Raw genomic sequence first — 11,679 nt, 5'->3', positions numbered from 1 at the left:
AAACTCTAAAGTTACTTATCTGTTGATCATCAATTAATGGTTAATGTAATAGTCAACTAAACTCTAAAGTTACTTATCTGTTGATCGTCAACTAATGGTTAATGTAATAGTCAACTAAACTCTAAAGTTACTTATCTGTTGATCATCAACTAATGCTTAATGTAATAGTCAACTGAACTTTAGTTGCTTATCTGTTGATCATCAACTAATGCTTAATGTAATAGTCAACTGAACTTTAGTTGCTTATCTGTTGATCGTCAACTAATGCTTAATGTAATAGTCAACTGAACTTTAGTTGCTTATCTGTTGATCATCAACTAATGGTTAATGTAATCTTTAGTTGACATCTTGACTCTCAACAGATTATCAACAGATAGTCGACATGACCCTGTTGACTTTCAACTGACAGATAGATTTTGAGTAGTTGATTGTCAATTTTGAAGATGTTGACACAATCTACAGATAGTAACGTTGAATATCGGTTAATAACCTGTTGCAAAAAACATGTTGACAGTCAACAGACACTTTTTGTACAATCTATAAATCAACCTTGAGATGTACCTTATATTCTACTGGCAGTTAGTTGAATGCATGTTACTTGTCTGTTGAAACAGTGTTGTTGAATGTCTGTTGAATATCAACTGATGACTTATAGAGTGTTAACTATGGACTATCAAAATAAAGTGTTACCAAATCCTCTGTTATGCGCGATATCGGACATTGGAGAAAGGAGGGCGGACCCCCACGTCACAGCCCCGAGAGAGGAGGAGCGAAGGAGAGATACAAGCGGGGAGAACCAACGTGTTCGGGGTCTCTTTTCCACGGCCGCAACTTCGAGACAACAGCTGATGTCTCCACTACTCCTGTTTGTTTCATTACCACGCTACTTAATTAAAGTAACCAATTTGACCCTTTTCAGAGACTCCATTGTCTCTTATTTATTTTAACTTCCTCCTGGACGCGAGAGAATCAACAGAATGTAACGTTATCTTAATTCTGCATTACATGAACAGCCAGTGGCTTAAAGGTGTCTGGTAGTCCTCCTATTATCATGGCGATTATGAGTCCGTCGCTCTGGTCTCACCTGTTTCCCTCAAAGCCGTGATAATGTTCTCACCAAGGATGCTGGCTGATGAAGAAGACAAAGTAAGCTAGGTAGCCAATATACAACCCAGTCTCACGGCATTTCGTGTTATAGTCTCTACATTTAATCTATTGATTCGTGGTCACCAACACGATTTTCCCCTTTTTTTCGTGTCACACAGAACGATTTTAAAAGCAATGTATTTCTATTGGTAGTGTGTTTCGTGCCTGTGTTACCGTTTAACTGGTGACGCGGGGGAACTCGTGACGTTCTATAACGGTAGGAATGTGTCAGGGGCGTGTACTTTGAGGAGCCACGAATAACCAGGAAATGCACATTTCGATCGCTTCTTCTGTTGTTTACATTTATCTTTTGGTATATTTGGCTCCATAGGAAAACTTTGATGCACATTCAGTACCAGTGTGTGAGGTTGTGGTTGCGATGCCGATATCCGGACGCGTACAGCGAGGACTACAAAATGACAATGAGGTGACTGGGGATGTCTGTTCAAAACATTGCAAACGTGAATAAATCATTTCAAATATATATTTGTCTCCGACTTTCATTTGTACATCGTTGTTAATGTGATGTTTAGTAGCTTTGATAGCTGTCCATACCTTCAGACAGCCTAAATGTAAGACACAAGTTGTTTACTCACAGCCCGAATGCAGCATCGAGATCCGTGGCAAGCTGTGATCCTCTCCGATTAAGTTGTGACAGGACTTCTGTAGCTATTCTCCAGCGAGCAAGGTTTTTATTAAATACCTCCATCCCTCTCATCACAACAAGACTCTACACTGTGCAGAAAAAATACAACATAAATGAAAATAACCTTGCTGGATAGCTTAGAATGAAACAAACAATCTTCCATGGCTGATATGTCACAGTAACGGGTAAACCACAGAAAAGTCGAGCAAGTTGAATCCATATAATGAAATTGTTATTTTATATGTGTATATATATATATATATATATATATATATATACATGCTATATATATATACATGCTATATATATGCATACAAATACTGTAGATGATTGTTGAAAATGCACTTTTACCATAAAACGCCAGCACGACCAGTTGGTTGAGGCTCATAAAAACACAACTGTGTAGTCAGTCAAAAAAAAAGTAGTTTGTGGTAGTTTGTGTCCCATTTGATAAAAAAATGCAAACAAATAATTGTTCCATAGATTTTTTCTTGGTCTGGCAATTAAAGGGTTAAGCCTATATGTTTAAGCAATTATGTCTGCCTTCCCCGTCTTGCACCATTAGGACCCACTGATATAAAATGCTTAACTAACTGCCTAAGTTGCAACTATGCACGTTGTGGTGGGCTAAGCACCAGCTTCACATATTTTTGGCTACATTTAAAGTGCCCAAATGTAAGTTTAGATATTATGCAATGCAAAGTTTTTCTTGGCCTACATCAGTGTTATAGAAGGAAAGACAACAGTGATAGTTATGTTTCAGAATAACATTTATTGGAAATTGTTGGAAAAATATCACTTTTCACCAGCTTGAGCTTCAATCTCAGGATCCATGTATTTGTGATCCTCTCCAGAATGGAAGTAGTCATCACATACAGAGCATCAACTAGTTCCTGAACAGTGTCCTTCACATGCTGATATCCAAGAGAGGGAGTTACACAGTCACAAGATGGAGGAATATAAAGCAGTATTCAATGTTTACTTCAGATTAGCTCCACGTCAGAAATGATCATGCTTGTCATCTATCTCCATAGAGGCTGAATCATCATGTTAATCACATAGCTATCATATGCCTAAAGGGAGGCATGTGGGTTAGTGCGTTGGTGTTCGGATCAGGGACACTTCACCCCAAATTGCTCCTGTGGGGATTGTCCACAGTATTGAGTATGTAACTCGCTTTGGATAAAAGCGTCTAACAAGTAACATGTAATGTAATGTAAAACAGTCCTGATGCTCTTCTATTTATTTAATTGTTTATTTAGCAGGGACAATGCACAGTAATGAACACTTAAAACATTAAAATGTATCAAGCGTAACAGTGCCAGATTTAGCTTTGAGCTAATTTCCATCCGCAGTCCCTCACATAAAACATTTAAGAAAATTACATTTTACAAACATAGCAAAAACAAAATACATGATATGCAAAAAGTGCAAAAGCAGCATACACAAGTATTTACCACATGGCAGTACAATATAGCAGCAACGACATATAAAGTGCAAGAGAAGATAAAAGTGCTACATAAAGTGCAAGAGGAGATACCCCTGTGTTAAAGTGCATTTAGCGGTGATTGCACGTTTGTTTGTTTCTTAAACATTCTTTGAGTTGACCTTTAAAACTATTGAGAGTGGGACAATCCCGTATCTCAGTTGGGAGGCTGTTCCAGAATGAGCTGCTATTAACGGAGAGGACATTTTGTCCAAAAGTGGTCCGTCTGCGGTGGACCTCACAGTCTCCTCTGGTTTCTGACCTAGTGCAGCGTCCAGTGTGTTTTTTGTGGATGAATTCCCCTAAGGGAGGGGGGGTCAGTCCATGTAAACATTTATAAATAAAACACATACTTTTAAAAGACTTAAAATTGTCAAAACTCAAGAAATTGTGTTTCTCAAGGATGGTACAGTGGTGGTATGAATAAGGCTTTCTGTCAAACACCTTGATAGCTCTCTTGTAAAGCTGTTCTATGGGTTTCGGGTTTGTGGCACAAGCAAACGACCAGTTTGTAAAACAGTATTCAATGTGGGATAGAATCATACAGTGGAGGTATGACTTTGCAGCATTGACAGTTAAGAAAGGTCACATTTGTTTAAAATGTTGCAAGTTGAATTTAATGGTATTGGATACTTTCTTAATATGTTTCGTAAAAGTCTAGTTCGAGTCCATTATGACTCCAAGATACTTGAAGTGGGGGACTAGTTCTAATTCTGCTCCGTTTAAAAACACATTGGATCCTTCGATTTTGACTTGTCGTTTACTACACTTTCTAGGTAATCATATATCCTGTCATGTATACAGCTAAAGTTGGGATACCTTTGTTATCATGTTGTGGGGATTGTCCACAGTATTGAGTATGTAAGTCGCTTTGGATAAAAGCATCTAACAAGTAACATGTAATGTTACTCTGATATTGGAAGAGTAGCCTACATTCAAATCAAATCAACAATCATCAATGTATTTCCCAACAGAAATAAAAACCGATGTGTGTGTGTCTAAAATGTGCAGGCTTTGCAAAAATAATCGTCGTTTACAGATGGCTCCCGAACACATGTCATGTGGTACCACAGAGTGCACCCAGTGCACTCAATCTTAAAAGAAACAGAAAAAACACATGTTAGAATATTGACAAACCTTTTTTGTAAGGTTAACATCACTCATCCAGAGTAAGCAGTAATAAAGTTGTTTACATTTAATTAAACAAGCAATGTATAGGCTGTTATCCTTTCTGTTTAGAGTCCGTGCTCAGAAGTTTCTTCAACTGCTCCAGTGTCCTCCCATAGTGCAAAGACATGCAAGTTTGGTGAATTAACGTAAACATTTTCAATACCTGTTATAGTGAGTGTTCACCCAGTGATGTAGAGGTAACCAATCAAGGGTGTATCCCAGTCTTCCAGACAAATGTTGGTCTGGAAATTAATACAACTTCTTACCCATTGGTCATCCTTAGGCCCTGAGTTAAGTTCCCCACAGGCCCGACACAGCTGGGATAGGTCATCTGTAAAAACAAAGAAAAAGATAAGAAATACAGGCATTAAGGTAGTGAAATGCCAAACAAGACACAATATTTCTGTTTCCCTGGTCTAGTCCTTTATACCTGAGTTTTTCACAAGAGCCATTGCCATCTGGAACCTCATTGAGGCCACTCCTTCCAGGTCCACTGGGTACTGGACCTTTTTTTTGAGTAGTATTTGCTCTGCAAGCTTAAAAAGGTCTGTGATTAGTATCTTCGTATTTTTTTTTAAATTACAGATGGTTATATATATATATATATATATATATATATATATACACATGAGTAAATGTTATCTTGCAAATGAACACACCGCATGAAGTGGAATCCTGCTGGATAGGGTGAGTGATGGTTGAGCAGGCCCATCTCCCAACCGAAGGTCTTTTTTTCCGGACCAGCGATCTACACAGGAAACAGATAGATTGGGTTTTATATATAAGCCCAAGTAAGATACTTTTATAAGTCAAGAAGAGCTGAATGTTCACACATGACAATCTAATGGTATTCAAGTAAACAGTAGTAATCAGGAAAATGATTTATGTGGCTTTGTGTTGCTCCCCCTTAATATAATCCAAAATCATGAATATGTCTAGTAAACACATTAGAGCTTATATTTTATTCACCTTGTTAAATCTTTACATCTGCTTAACTGCTTTTCCTTGGCCCCGAATGGGTCCAAGAACAGTGACCGGTTCTCGTTCAGATACATGATCTATGGAAGTGCAAAGAAAGTATTAAAGTGTTAAATAAATAAAAATGTCTTGACCATTAACATTTTAGATTACTTACAATGAGGGTCCAGTGTGCCCCGTCACAGACAGCTCCGGCTGCCACCTCATGTTTTGACAAGTCCAACTGAAAAATATTTGTACATACATCAGTACATATGTTCAAATAAACACTTATTTCTAGTCCTACTCCACTCACCTTTCTTAACCCTCCCTTGTGGGTTCCTTGCCAGAGGGAAGTCATCAAATAGGAATCAAAAATGAATACCCCAGCTTTGGCCCCAATCCACGACAGATAGGCATTCACAATCTATAAATACAACAGTATCTTTTTAACCAATTTGCTAGAGAATTATCAGTTTGCATACGTACATTTTTCTTAGAAAGTAGGCTTACTTCTCCCTCCAACTCCTTTCCCGGGGCCAAGACCAAAAGATCTTCACTGTAGACCTTGTATGGGCCATACTTGGCCCACAGCGTCTCCTTCCTCCTCCCTGCCCATATGTCTCGGATTACTGTAAAAAGAAAACATGTCAGTTATTAATGAAATGCATACTTTGAGGTGTACTTTGTGTCAGTTTACTTACAAGTCTCTTCATCAGACGGAGCCATGCTCTTGGTGGATGTGGAGGTGGTTGTGGAGGTGGATGTGGAGGTGGATGTGGAGGTGGAGGTGGAGGTGGATGTGGGTGTGGATGTGGAGGTGGAGGTGGAGGTGGATGTGGGTGTGGGTGTGGAGGTGGAGGTGGGTGTGGGTGTGGAGGTGGATGTCAGTGGACCAGCCAGACGAGAAGGATCCAACACTTTTTTTATTTTAGCAGGGATCCTCTCCTCTGGTGTGACATAATGTGACAGATGGTCAATGTTTATTTGCATTGTCTTTTCACCCTTGTCTGCCCCAATGTCCGCTATTTTCCCCTCAATTGTGACAATCCGGTATGGTCCCAACATGTCTGGCTCCAGCTTTCCCCCTTTTCTTTGTTCTAAACGTTTGTTCCTTTTTAAAACTAAATCCCCCACTTTAAAATGGTCGACTTGCCCATGGTCGAGTTTCCTTTTGCGGACCTTCTCTTGGCTTTTTTTAATGTTGGTGTCCACCTCTTTGAAAACTGCCTCCTGTCTTTTGAGTCCCTCGAAGAGTTCCTCTCTTTCCACCAAGCTACGGACTTTGTCTTCTGTTATCTGCCACAGAAAACCATTAGAATGTAGAGAAAACATAGATGTTTGAAATAAAAAACATTCTAAAGGATGAGAACATTAGCAGATCTTACTTCGTACTTCTCGGGCACCTCTGACGGGTACCTCGCCTCCCTCCCAAACATGAGATAGTAAGGACTGAATTTTGTGGTCAACTGAGGCTTAGTCCGTAGAGCAAACATCGTCCCTTGAAGGAGTTGGTCCCATACTTTCGGCTGACCTGCCACCAGTTTGTTCAGGGACCTAAATTCAGGTAAAGTACAAACACAAGAAGGTCGAACAGAAATTGGTTTCTAATATATGATGAAGCTGCTGATTTATTTACTCTTGTTGTTTTAGGTATCAATTCTGATTAGTTAATATAGGAACAGTAATGTTTGTTATTCTATGAACAAATATACCTTTGTATTGTGCCATTTAATTTTTCTACCAGCCCATTGGTTTGTGGGTGGTATGGCGAGCACAGGCTTCTTTTGATGCCAAGCCTCTCACAAAGGTTATAGTTGACCTTGAAGTGAACATTGGGACAAACAGGAAATAAGTTTGTTAGCATAGCACAGTTACATAATGGGGAGTCATAATTCTTCAAAGTAGTACCTTATTACAAAATTCCCCGCCTTGATCTGTTAGCAGTCTTTTAGGTGCACCAAATTTGTAAAATAAATCAATAATACACTTGGTCACCTCATCTGCTGTTTTATTTTTAAGTGGGTATGCCTCTGCCCATTTGGTGTAATAATCAACCATGACACAAATGTATTGATTGCCACCATCGGTTACTGTGAGTTTCCCCACTAGGTCCATCCCGACAAGCTCCAGAGGCTCTGTTACCTGAGATGAAAAAAATACACATGAGCATTGCAGTACATTACTGTTGACATGTTTGAAAGCTGAAACTGTCTTCAAATGTTTCCTTGTACCTCTATAGGAGTGTACTCGACCTTCTCTTTGATAAAGGCCCTCTTTGACTGGCACTGGGGACACTGAAGAACCTGAACCAAAAAACACACTAAACTTTTCTGTGTTGCACTTTTGTACCATAATGTGTAATTTACCTCATTATTTTGAACTCACCCACTTGCGGATATCCTCCTCCATGCCAGGCCAATAATATCTTTGAATTATAGCCTGATGTGTTTTTTCCCTTCCAAAATGTCCACCAATGTGGCTATCATGGAATTCCTCAAAGAGATCATTGGCTTCTTTGGCTGACACCACGACCTTGGCGATGTGCTCTGCAAAAAATGTTTTCCTCCTGCATATGTAGTGCAGTTCCCCATCTGGTATTGAAATGTCATAATTATACATGTATTGAGAGTGTTATCATAGCAGATGATGTTCTGAAGACCACATGTCTGACATTGTTACCTATAATCCTGAATGTCTCTGCTCTTCGCTTGATAATAAACCTCTGTGTTCTATTCAAGCCATCAGGATAAATGTTGTGGATCAAAAAATCCATCAGTTTTTTTACAACTTCTGAATCCATCCCCTCCTGTTTAGCCCTACAGCTAGCTCTCCCTCCAACACACACACACACACACACACACACACACACACACACACACACACACACACACACACACACACACACACACACACACACACACACACACACACACTCACACTCACACTCACAAGGGCAAACACTCTATCACTACTCACTTACGCACAGCCGATCTTTCTCTATCTTTCTCTATAGTATCTCTATCTCTATCTCTATATGTCTCTGTCTCGCTATCTATCTCGCTATCTATCTATCTCTCTCGCTATCAATCTCTCTCGATACTCACAAACCAAGAAAGTTGTGACACTTCCTCCGGTTTATATAGCCTAGACAATCTAGGATAGAAATAAATATAAATATATATAGCATGTGTATATATATATATATATATATATATATATATATATATATTAGGGATGGGAATTTGAAAGCAAATGTATATTCGAATATTCGACCCCCAAAAAAACGGTTAACCGGTTAACCGGAATGTACATATCCTATAAAAAAAAAATTGGGTAAACTTTTTTTTTTTAATACTTTTTATAAATAAATAAATACATGTTCAAATAAGTATAGAAACCAAGTCGAATTTGTCAAATGTATTAAACTGTTTGACAGCTATAGGCCTACAGCTTTCATGCTTAAAACATCAAAAACCTATAACAGGGCCTATGCACAGAATGCAGCTATTCAATAGGCTACTCATTCTTGTTTAAGAATATGAGCATGTCTACATGCTCAGGGGAGAGGCGGGTGCGGAGGCGATTCACAATCAGGCCAGCTGTAGAGAAGACCCTCTCAGCTGGAACGGAGGTTGCGGGTATAGCAAGGTATTCCTTCGCCAGGACACTGAGTTTTCTGTACCGTCCTTCATTTTTCCTCCACCACTGTAGTGGGTTTTCCTGTGGTGGGATGCACGGCTCATTGAAATAGAGTTCCACTTCATTATGGTCTGGGTCTTGAGTGAAGTAGTCCTCCCCAAACAGGGTGTTTAACGACACGGCCCGTGTGTCGGCGCCGGTCGTTGCTGCAGCTCGGGCCGGCTGGTTCTCGCTGTCTGACTCTGTGGCTGTGCTGGTGCCCTCAGCCTCATGGCCACTAACTCTGGTATCATTGGTGGTAGCACTGGTCCTCCTGTCGGGCACTCGCCTAAACATTTCAGACAGGTTTTTCACGATCTCCGAGCGGAGAGTCTGCGCTACAAAACGCAGGTGTTTGTGTCGGGGATCCAGCGCACTTGCTATATATACAGGCTTCTTGCCTATCAGGGAAATAGAAATATCAAATATTTAGGGATATTTATTATTTATGCCTAATATTGTCGATTCAATTAAATATTCTTTCTTACTAATTATTACAAATTAATTACCTGCATTGGCTGCTGCTGAGGTGTCGTCTGATTCTGGGATTATGCGCTTTCTCAGTGAGGTTGCAACAGCCTCCTTGAACTCGCAAACCACTCGTGACTCTCCAGGGATGGACATTAGGTGCCTTGTCAACAGGCTGTTTGTTACAGGCTGTTCCAAGCTGATGCATACATGGGTCTCGCTGCAAAGTGCTGTGGTTGCGCACTTGAGAGACTGGAGTGCGGGCAGAATGTCTTCGATAACCTGCCAGTTCTGATCTGTGAGTTCCAGGGTCCTTGCGTCGTTCAGTTTTGTAATGGTCCTGTCCGAAAGGGTGGCAGACACTGCCCATCTCTGCTCGTGTAGCCTTTCAAACATATCACAAATCGAGTTCCATCTCGTACGAGAGTACTGAATGAGTTTATGTTTGGGGAGATTTTGCGCGTCTTGTTTTTTCTTCAGGCCAGCGGTGGCTACAGTGCTGTGATGAAAATGTGACACCAGTCTCCCACAAGCTGCCACAACCCGATGCACACTGCCCACTTTAAATCCATCGTTGATGGCTAGCTGAAGCGTATGAGCGTAGCAGGGTACCGACTCCCAGTCTGCAATTGTGCGATTAGCAAGCACCATGTTACTGGCATTATCATGGACACATGCGGTGATTTTATCCGTTAAACCCCACTCTTCAGCAGCAGCTTGTAGCTGAGCTGCTATGTTCTGTGCTGTGTGTCGTTCGTCTGAACTGCGTGTCTGTAACACAGCACTTTTCATCTCCCAGTCATCAGTGATGTAGTGGCAGGTGATGGTCGTGTATGATTCTGTTGTGAGAGCGGTCCATGAATCGGTGGTGATGGCTACTTTTCCTGATTGACTAATGTCCATTTTCAGCTTTTTCACACCCTCTTCGTATTTTTGTTCAACCCTGGAAACGATAGTCTTACGGGTGGGCACCCTATACTCCGGTTCAACAAAGTTCATGAGTTCTCGGAACCCCTCTCCCTCAACGAAGCTCAGTGGTAGCATGTCCTTGGTTATCATTCGGGTAATGAGGGCTGTAATTCTCTCTCTTCTTGCGGGGTTACAGTGCCGTCTTGCGCTGGTGAAGGAGGTGATGAGTGGCTGCTCCTGTCTTTCACTCTCGGGCTCCAAACTCAATGTTTTATGTTTTAATTTTAAGTGGTTGAGCATTGAGCTAGTTGACTTATGATACACGAGTTTAACTTGGCATAGTTTGCACTCTACACCGCACTCACTAACCTGGTCGAAATATTTCCACACATTACTCTTTTTTGACGCCATGTCTGTTCTGTAGGACTCTCCGTTAGAGTGTAAATAATCACCCGACTATGACCGGTAAAATATGTTGAATAGCGGCAAAACTAAATCTCTCATGTCAAAATATTTTTGGACTTTGCCGCCACACACGGTTGCCAAGGAGCGCTTATTGTTGTTTAGGCTGGCCACTCATGTGTCGTGAGTGTTGACGGGCGGGGGAGCACGCTCATGAACTGTTATAAGCATAATATGAGGTATGAGTCTGTGTGATCTGCGTGTAGGGAGGGGCAGCAGCCATATCATTAGCTAGAACTAGCTAGATCTGATGGATTTGGACATAAACGCGAGTGAAGTACCGGACGCGGGAGAGAGAGATCAGCACCTGCAGCTCTGCCCGCTGTGAGGGACCGGTGAGCGGAGAAAAACACACCTTTAGACATCACCTAACACATTTAGCTATGGCACTGTGTATACATTGAATTATTCAATTTGATAATATGTAATCAACTTAGGCATCCCTCCCAAAAAAAAAAAATTAATAAAGATATTCATAACTCATATTCGAATACCTGAATAATTATTCGAATACCTAAATAATTTCGAATATTCGATTAATTGTTCCCATCCATAATATATATATGTATATACATATAAAATAACAATTTCATTATATGGATTCAACTTGTGTCCCGCTCGACTTTTCTGTGGTTTACCCGTTACTGTGACATAGCCATGGAAGATTGTTTGTTTAATTCTAAGCTATCCAGCAAGGTTATTTTCATTTATGTTGTATTTTTGTGTAGAGTGTAGAGTCTTGTTGTGATGAGAG

The sequence above is a fragment of the Trematomus bernacchii genome, unplaced genomic scaffold (genome assembly GCF_902827165.1).
Source record: "Trematomus bernacchii unplaced genomic scaffold, fTreBer1.1, whole genome shotgun sequence".
Taxonomy (NCBI): domain Eukaryota; kingdom Metazoa; phylum Chordata; class Actinopteri; order Perciformes; family Nototheniidae; genus Trematomus; species Trematomus bernacchii.
This window is presented reverse-complemented; position numbering follows the sequence as displayed.